This window comes from Tasmannia lanceolata, unplaced genomic scaffold (assembly GCF_043159265.1).
Source record: "Tasmannia lanceolata isolate RefF3 unplaced genomic scaffold, GAP_Taslan_0.1 ptg000037l, whole genome shotgun sequence".
In the NCBI taxonomy this organism is placed as follows: Eukaryota; Viridiplantae; Streptophyta; class Magnoliopsida; order Canellales; family Winteraceae; genus Tasmannia; species Tasmannia lanceolata.
Window position 1 is genome coordinate 28389059 of NW_027518714.1, and position 10281 is coordinate 28399339.

Here is a 10281-nt window from a genome sequence, read left to right on the forward strand (position 1 = left end):
CTGAATTCTGGTGTGCAAACACATGCATGCTACAGCTAAAGGTATAGGATCTCTACATGAAAGTAAGAAAACACAGCAAAACATACAACACAAATCAACTCTATACATGACTGGACAAGATGAATCCTAAAACTCTAATGCAAGACTTGACTCGGACCTGAATGGCCATCCACCCTGGCTGCTCTACGTATCCCGGCCTCGGGAAGAATCGGAGTCAACGTAGTTCGATGACCTATTCTAAACTACGATGCCTAACCATCTAGAACCGCTATCTTATACTCGATCCACTAGACTCGACTGATTTTTAAAGCTTTTTGTATAATTGCTTAAGTTCATGTGAATTGTAATTTTTAGGACTCTCTATATGCCCTAACTAATGCAAGTTGATTAGCCTTAAGCTAATGCAGGTGTGCCCTACATCTTATGTGTAACTAGGCTGTGCATCCTAAAGAAAATCATGGGCTGACTATATGCTTCCTAGTCTAGCCATCGGTTCGACTAAGTGTCTAACCGATCAACTTGAGGCCTCCTAACTCTAGGGACACTCACGCAACAGGACACACCATATCAATACAAATCACGACAGCCTCCTAACTCTAAAACACCCCAAATATCTAGGACAGACTCCTAACTTTAGGGGAAGATCTTTTTGAAAATATTTTGAAGAAGATTTATATTTTTGAAAAGTTTGAAATGAGTTTATTTTTTAAGATTTGGCTGGACTTGGGATGTGGATCCCAAGCTGCACTATGTACCTGTTTGTAATATTAAATAACCGCAAGTGCACGGATCGTGTAAATACGGGTCGAACTCAGGGAAGAGAAATCTAGTTGTCAATCCTATTCTTTTACCGATTAGAATACTAGCTATGATATAATGTTGCTTGGAATGGACTCAGGATTTTCGTGGACTTAGACCTCGGAGCCAACACTATATATAAGCGTGTATTCTATTCAATCTAAGAGTCAAATTCAAGTAAGATCTTTTTTATTTAAACTCCTAATTTAGGCAAAGTGTACCAAATTTTAATGATCTCTATTAATCACTTCTCTAATTTAATTAGAAAACTAAATTCTAAGGGCTTAAGTAAATTGGAAAATTGCAAAAGTAATTTGGAATAGTGTAAAAACCTTAATTCAATATAATAGATTACTTAGGGTTAGAATCCACCATGGGTTTTGATAAAATTGATTAATTAAAACAATCCTTTGAATTAGGTTGAGAATCCAACTAAGCAGTCAATAAATAATAAGATCTAAAAGATGTCATTATTTATGAGTATTTAATCGAATTAATCCTCTAAATTAAATAGAATTTAATCTTTGTCAATCAACAATCATCCATACGAAAGGGGAAAGCCAATGGCATGGATGATTGGGATTTGTACAAAAATAAAACCCTACTTAATTTGTTATATAATCTACTTGTTTTAATTGCTTCTCTTTCTCCTTCCCCATGGCTTCATCTAAACCCTAAGTATAGTGGGTTTAGCTACTCATGGAGAAGGAGAAAGAAACATAGAAAATAGAGAGAATACAGAAGAGAATTGTCATTAAGAACTTGAAAAGTAAAATAAAACACAAAATACTTTCTAAGAAGGTCTTAATTAAACAAAAATACATTGAACTATATTTGAAAGAAATAACAAAAATTAAAGAACACTTAGTCTTTTTCTCCTCTTCGCAACAGTTGAATCCTTGATCGCCTTCCTTCAAGCCTTGGTGTCGTCTTGGATTGATGCCAGATAGTTGGTTCTTGTTGAGAGAGAAAAGAGAGTTGAGAGAGAATAGAGAGAATTAGACAAAAATTATTAGGGGAAAGAAAGTTATTGGCCAAAATTGCATTAGAGAATGAAATTTCTCGAGATTCAGAGAGAGGAGAAGAAAAGGTTGCCCGAAATTTTAAGAGGGATCTCTGTCTCGAAGGAGGGTAGTGGTCTTTTTAAACACCAAGATGTTGCTGTAAATATAAAGAGGTGGCTACATATTCCAAATAAAAAAATCGAATTACCAAAATGCAGCTCACTTCCTTGCCCAAGAAAATATAAAGATGGAATGTAGCCGAATGATTTCCTTTCTTATTTCACTTGTCCAAAATAGAGTAGGAAAAAAAATCAATTTTATTGGCATGGCAAGTGGCAGAATATAGTATCTCCCTCCTTTAGCTCCTTTCCACGTTTAATTCAAAAAAATAAGATTTTGAAATAAAGTTGCAATGTCTGTTGCCACTAGTAGAAACAGTAAAGAAGCAACATCCCAAAAATAAACCCACTACCTCGATCGATTTCCAATCTTAACAAAATTAATGGGATCCACTAGGTTACCGAATTTGCATCCTCTCTTTTCCTTGTCTAGTTATGACTTACCATGTGCTATCCCAAAGTTGAATAGAAAAGAACAACATCAGCCCCACATGTCTGTTTGCCTCTCTTTTTTCTTCATAAAAAGAAAGAAAGATAGATAACTTGCCTTTTTCTAAGAAATTGCTATTAGCAAATCATATCAGCCCTATTAAAATATCTCTTCCCTCTATGTTAGGAAAGAAAGAAACAAATTAGAAAGTGGAGGAGACAGAGAGTACCCCTACTAAAGTTTCCACCGAACATGCAATTTCTTTTTTGTAAGAAAACGTGCATGACATAGAGTGGGCCCCACTTTCTATTGCTTCAGAATTCAAGCTTCTATTATTAACACTTCTTGCTGTCATCTTTACATGCATGTATATCTCTTTCTTTTTATCATCTTTTGCATGCATACATTAGTACACGTGGCCCAAAAACTTGTTTTGCACTATGAGATGATCCAACCGTCCACTTGATGAACCCACAAAGGTTACATCCCAAAATATTATTTCCATTAGTGGGGCCACCAATTCGTTTCCATGGGCTGATCTAAACCGTTCATTTTGTTGAAACATAATGCAATTGACCGCTTCATCTAAATTAGATGCATAATCTAATCATGGCTATCCATTTAACTAGGCCATAACATAAATGTTGATTGCACCCCTTAAATCCTTTTATGGGCTGATCTCAATCATCCAATTAATGAGATGATCAAAATCATCCAATTGTTAGGCTGCAATGTTACTTGTTGGCGCCCCTTAAATAACTCCAATAATATAATCAAAAACGTTAAATTCACCCAAACTAAAGCATCTTAAACTCGGCCAACAAAGTATCTTGAAGTTTCATATTATCTTGAAAATTGGTTGTTTTCCTTTGATTTTTGATCTCCATAGCTTATTTTCCTCGGAATTCTTGAAATATCCCTGAAACACTAAAAATACACAAAATACCTTAGTAGCACCGCTTTTAAACATAAAATATGCATGCTTTCTACCACTACCATTCACACATTAATGTGTTCATCAGTATCCTATGGAAAAGGATCAAGCCAACGTAGTTCGGAAAAAGACTTTCCTAACTACTCCTAATGACTCAGGATTTTTGAGATTTTTGGTTTTTCAGATGTTTTTTATGTTTTGACACAAGAGGACAGAATCCTATCATCATAAGGGGAGGACAGACTCCTGATATCCCGCAAAGGTTGGACAGCATCCTATGCTTTGCGGGGAGAAATGAACAGAATCACGACTCTGCAAGGGTTGGACAGCATCCTATACCTTGCAGGAGCGGATAAAAATCACATGACTTGATAAGAGGTTGGACGAAAATCTAACCCCTATGATGATAGGATCGACCCCTGAAAGAAGGACTGACTCTCTGGCTAAGGACAGACTCTCTGGCAAAGGACAGACTCCTATGCTAATGGAAAAGACTTTATGGCTCTAATGAGACATGACATGTCTCCTAAAACTAAAGGATAACTAGGGCTACTGAGACAAAGCCTGTCTCCAAAGGGTTTGAATTTTCCTACATGAGACATAGCCTGTCTCCTCAAAGGGGTGGGCTCAAGATGACTCTTTCATTGCCCTTGCAATGAATGGGTTTCTAATATTCAAGGTTGCACATCTAAAAGACTGGGCAAGTTTTCTAAATGAGAGAGAAATACTATCAAGACTAGGTGAGTCCCTTAATAATGGGCTTGGGCTATCGCCTTCATCGCCCTTGCAATAAGAAGGGATATGATGACTAAGGGCTGTCTAAAAGATTAGAAAAGGCTCTATAAAGAGAAAAAGAAAGAAGGGGGTACTACCGAAACTAAGTAAGTTTCCCTAAAGATGGGCTTGGGCTAACGCCTTCATCGCCCTCAGAAAAAAAATTGAAATTGAATCTTTATACATTTACTGTGACAGTATTCTTCAGTTTATCAAGAATCAAGACAAAGGAGGCCATAGATCTAAGCTCAAACAGAAAAACGGCAAAGAACTTACAGATCAAGACAATTAATGTCTAAATTCAGCATAATCCAAGAACTTGTCCTTGTCATATCCATGAATACCAGAGAAAGAATCATTAGACTGGTTTAGATATACCTGTGGTGTTAGTACCCGGAGGAGGCCATGAACGACGAGCAATTCACCGTAATACATGTCTGGAAAGATGACTGGAATTCCGCTCAACACCAAGATATCACCAGATCTGGTGACATTGATTGAAAACCCCTTGGAAAGAGTCTGTAACTCTGTTTCATTGTTCAAAAGATCCAGATCTGTCCATGTAAGCCTCTTTTGGATAGTAGATCATGACGCTCAGCTCCGCTCTTGATTCACCACCCACTTTAATAGCATATAAAATCAGACATGGTATTTTCTAACAGTGAGATGGACAGTGCCAGTCTGCAGCCCTTGTTGTAAGCAGAAAAAGATTCTCCATTCCAAGGGATGATGCCTTCTTCTCAATGTAGTCTAGAAGTTTGTCTCCTTGTCCATGTCCACGGCATTCAGGGGACACAGCAATAGAAGCAACCTCTCCACACCTGTCCTCAAAGAAAAGGAAAAGAGCGGCGCATGCAATGATTGAACCTTCTCACTCCACAACGATAAAGTAATCAACGGCTTCGAGCAGCTCTTCATTGGTTCTTCGAATCAATGCACCAGATTCTTCTAATGGACGTATAAGTTGTCTTATTCCAAGGATATCTGTAACCCTAGCCATCCGTGTTCCTTCATAAACATCACTAGCCACCATTGTCCCAACTCCATCTCTTGTAAATAACTCCAATAATAAAGATCCATGAAGAGTACCATCTACTAAATGAACTCTTTGAACACCACCTTTGCAAACGAAAGCCGCAGCAGCCAATTCTGAAAGGTAACCATTTAATCTGCTACGTCGTTCCTCACCTCCAATAGCAAATCCCTGCTCACCAGACCACAGCCCATTCCCATTATCAAAACCAACACCATTTTGAAATGTTGTATTGTACCTTTCATTGAAACCTTTCCCATTCAGATGAAGATTGCTAGTCCCATTCGTATCGAGATATCCTGGATAAACAATATCCTCTTCACCAACAGCCTTAACATAGTTGGCAGCTACTTCACTTTGCTCAGCTCGCTTCCGGATTAGCAAATCTGCATCTTGAAGAGTCATAAAAGGAATAAGTCGTCCAGATTCATCAAGAATTGGACCATCTACAATGCAAATAAGCTTCTCTGCGCCAATAGCCAAGCCACAGGCAGTAGCAACTTCATAAGTGTTGCAATTCAAAACTTCTCCCGAGCTGGAATAGCCCAAGTTGCTTACTATTACTATACAGCCTCCATCAAGCCTCTCGCGTATACGGGAAACATCTATTTTCTTTACTTCACCTGTTGCTCCATGGTCAATACCTCCAACGACTCCTCTTCTCTTATCACTTGGCATTCGAAAGCTCACCAAGACATTAGTACAATTTATATGGAGTTAGACTATTATGCTTTGATATATTAACCTATACATCTCCATAAGTCCATTCTTATGAATACCTTATCAGTTTAGCACTGTCACGTTTAACCCACATTATCTAGCAATCGAAACACAATGGACTCACTATGTCTTGACTACAAAAGAAAGAACTGCTATAATTTCCATTTTCAAGCACAATGAAACACAATTACGTTATTTATCAGCTCAAGCACAATGAAGAATAACTACAATAGTTGTCAACTCAACACATTGAAGATGAGCCATAGCAGTTTTCACAAATCACAACACCTTTAAAGCTTTTGAAATTAACATTTCATCTAAGAGAAAAACTTTAAAAATGCAAATAACTACCAACAAAGAACAGAACATATATTCCGCATTCAACAAGAGATGAAGCGAAAATGATCTTATCTACACAACAGATTCATGTAAAAAAAATGATCTGATCTTTTGAACGTGCACTATATAATGCCAACAAACCTTCCACTAACAAAATTTCACATAGCACATCACACTTGATCACAAATGCAATTTGGACAAACTTTGCAACTGATATCCTACAATGTTTGACAGAAAAAAAAAATACTATGGAACTCCGATGAATTTGCCGGGGAAAATACACATTTCTCTAAAGTTTTTCGAACCAAAATCCTTGAGATCTGAAGTTCCTTTCATATTCCTGACAAATATACTAGCTTCTTGGTAATTTATTGACAAGGTGACAATCAGATAATGAGATCATGTGCAAATACTCTGCATATTTTTATACGGTGCAAAATTACTTCTCATCATAGCATATTAAAGAAATCATAGATTTTATTCTAGCAAGAACATTATCACAACTATCATAGAATAAAAATGACTTACCTGAACGTTTGAGCCTCAAAAGAAAACTTGAAACCTTCAGCCGATGATAGAGATCTAACGGATCTGTTGAAAATAGTAGATTCTCTTGCTATTGATTTTACAAATAGGCGAAATTTCTAAAAATCACTCTTAAACCTCGATTGACTTTGAGATAGAATTTACAGGCAAAAGAATCAAATAATTTCGAAGAACAAGATCTGTTAGGATTCGAATTAGGGTTTGATAGCTTCAATTTAGGGTTTAGATGGATTCAATCAACAGAAAATGAGGTTTATTGAGGCTTGAGTGAAGAAGAAACAATGAGAGCGCTCAAATTTCGACGAAATTTTGCAGGGACCTTGGTGGGACCTTAAGCTAGCTTAGGGTGAAGTTTGGGACCCTACCTAATTGATTTGATGGGGTTTTGCATAAAATTGGAAGGTTTAGGACACGGTCAAAATGGGGTGTCTACAACTGTTCAAGAGGAGAAACCTGATTTTGAGGAAGAGAACTCTAAGGAAGAAGCGGATTGGGATCGTGATGATGATTTCTGTAGAAGTTATTTGCTCAACTGTTTGTCAGACCATCTTGCAGATGTTTATGGTCAAAACAAAACAGCTAAAGCAGTTTGGGATAATCTGGAGCAGCAATATAAAGATGAAGAGAATTTGTCCAAGACTCATCTTAGCGACAAGTTTCTAGATATGAAATTTGAAGATGGAAAAGAAGTTTTGCCCCAAGTGAAAGAACTTGAAAAATTGATATTGAAGCTTGAACAGAAAGCGATAAAGCTCATTAATGTTTTCATTGCTGGAGCTATTGTAAACAAGCTCCCTCCTTCCTGGTTATCTTTCTCTACGGAGATGCGTAGAAGAAAGAAACAAGTTTGTCTTGATGATTTGAAGCGGTTCATTCGTATTGAAGATGAAGCCCGAACCCGTTCTCACATTGAGTTGCTTGAGAAGCAGAAGGCTACTGCCAATATGATAGAAGCAAAATCAGAAAATAACAAGGGAAGATATGATGTGAAAAAGAAGAAGTACAATCCCAAGAAGAAGTGGAACAAAAAGAACCTTAATGTGCAGAAAAAGGATTTTAAGAAGAAAGGTCAATGTTTCAATTGTGGAAAGTATGGCCACTTCGCTAAGGATTGTAGGGTACCACAAAAGAAAAAAGAAATGAAGAGATTTCAGATTTTGTGGCAGTAATATCTCATGTAGATGGTACTTCAGATTCTACTGATTGGTGGCTAGACACTGTTGCTACTTGTCATGTGTGCACCAACAAGTCACTATTTTCTTCTTATGTTGCTTCAAAGGAGAAAGTGGCTATGGCAGATCGTTCTACTACTGATGTGCTTGGTTCTGGGACTGTTGTGTTGACACTCACTTCTGAGTTATGGCACAATAAACTTGGTCATGTTAACTATAGAAAGTTGCAAGACATGAAGAGCTTGGGATTATTACCCAAATGTGGGGGTGATAAACCTGGAAAGTGTGAAGTGTGTGCACAAGCCAAAATTGTCAGAAAGCCCTTTTCTAAAGTTACTAGGAATACATAGTGTCTTGATTTGATTCACTCTGATACGTGTGATTTCAGAAGTTTCACTACAAGAGGAGGCATGAAGTATTTTGTCACCTTCATCGATGATTGCACTCGATTTTGTCATGTGTACTTGTTGAAGTCAAAAGATGAAGATGTTGGGAAGTTTGTGGAATTCCGAGTCAGGTTTGAGAAGCAACAGAGTCGACCTGTAAAGAAGCTCAGAAATGATAGAGGTGGTGAATACCGGTCCAATGAAGCAAAGGCATATTTCAAGGAGCATGGTATTGTGGCAGAAACCACTGCCCCTTACTCACCTCAATCAAATGGAATTGTTGAAAGGAAGAATCGCACACTCACTGAGATGGTGAATTCAATGCTGATCACTGCTGGACTTCCTTCATGTTATTAGGGAGAAGCTCTCTTGACTGCTAATTTTATCCTGAACAGGGTTCCGTATTCAAAGACAAAGGTCATGCCACATGAACTTTGGTATGGTTATCCACCTAGTTTGGATATTCTTAAAGTGTGGGGGTGTCTTTCATATGTCAGAATACCAGATATCAGGAGACCAAAGATTGGGCCAAGGGCTAATATGTGCGTATTTTTGGGGTTCGCTGAAGACAGTGATGCTCGAAGGTTTCTGGATCTTGGCACTAACTCAATCATTGAGGCCAGAGATGTTGAGTTCTTTGAAGACAAGTTCATCAAAGACAAGAATGTTGCACTTAGTGATCTGCTAGAAAACTCTCATGCAGAAGAGTCTATTGAACCAGAGGTTGTTTTCCTACCAGCTTCTCAGGAGGTTATCAATGGAGATTCAACCATGTCTAAAGAAGTTGAAGTGAATGATGATTCCATCATTCCTGAATCTCATGAGCCTCGTTCAAAGCGTATCAAGAAAGCTAAATCTTTTGGGGATGATTTTATGGCATACAGTGTTGAAGCAGATCCACAGACATTCAAAGAAGCGATGAGTTCTAGAGATGCTCTACTCTGGAAAGAAGCTGTTAATGATGAGATGGACTCATTGATTCAGAACAATACTTGGGAGCTAGTAAATCTTCCTGAAGGTGCTAAGCCCATTGGTTGCAAGTGGGTCTTTAAGAAGAAGTTGCGTGCAGACGGTTCCATAGAAAAGTATAAAGCCAGGTTTGTGGCTAAAGGCTTCACTCAGAAAGAAGGTATAGACTTCTTTGACACGTATGAACCAGTTTGTCGGATTACAACAGTTCGTGTTCTTATTGCTTTAGCAGCAATAGAAGGAATGATTGTGCATCAGATGGATGTGAAAACGGCATTCCTAAATGGTGATCTGACTGAGGAACTGTACATGCAACAACTAGAGGGATTCTGTGTTGAAGGTCAACAGAACAAAGTGTGCAGGTTGATAAGACCTCTCTAGAGTCTAAAACAAGCTCCAAAGCTATGGCACGAGAAGTTTGACAAAGTCCTCAAGAGTGATGGATTTGGTGTTAGTAACTCTGATAAATGCCTATACAGCAAGGTTGATGGGGATAAGGCAGTAATCATCTGTCTCTATGTAGATGACATGCTGATCATTGGGACAAATATACAAATTGTGACTTCTGTGAAAGATTTTCTTTCATCACATTTTAGTATGAAAGATCTTAGAGCTGCCAATACTATCCTGGGGATCAGAGTTCTGAGGACAGAGTCTGGGATTGGTTTGTCTCAATCTCATTACATCGAAGGTATGCTGAAGACATATGGATATTTTGATCTGACTGAGTTGTCTGTTCCATATGACTACAACCAGAAGCTCCATAGCAATACTGGAAGAACTGTATAGCAATTGGAGTACTCAAAGGTAATTGGTGGTCTGATGTATGCAATGCGTTGCACCAGGCCAGATATCACATTTGCAGTAGGGATGCTCAGTAGGTTTACAAGCAATCCAGGTAAGGAACACTGAATGCAATCCAGAGACTGATGAGGTACTTGAAGGGTACTCTCAACTATTGTTTGTTCTTCTCTGGTTATCCATCAGTTGTAGAAGGTTTCTCAGATGCTAGTTGGTGTTCAGAGCCAGACGAGTCTAGATCGACTGGAGGCTTTGT

General features: G+C 38.1%; 1 pseudogene; it reads right to left on the bottom strand.

Annotated features, from left to right (window-relative positions):
• Positions 1–4724: 4724 nt before the first annotated feature.
• On the bottom strand, positions 4725–5753 carry LOC143861814 (putative amino-acid acetyltransferase NAGS1, chloroplastic pseudogene; annotated as a pseudogene).
• Between the last annotated feature and the right edge of the window lie 4528 nt (positions 5754–10281).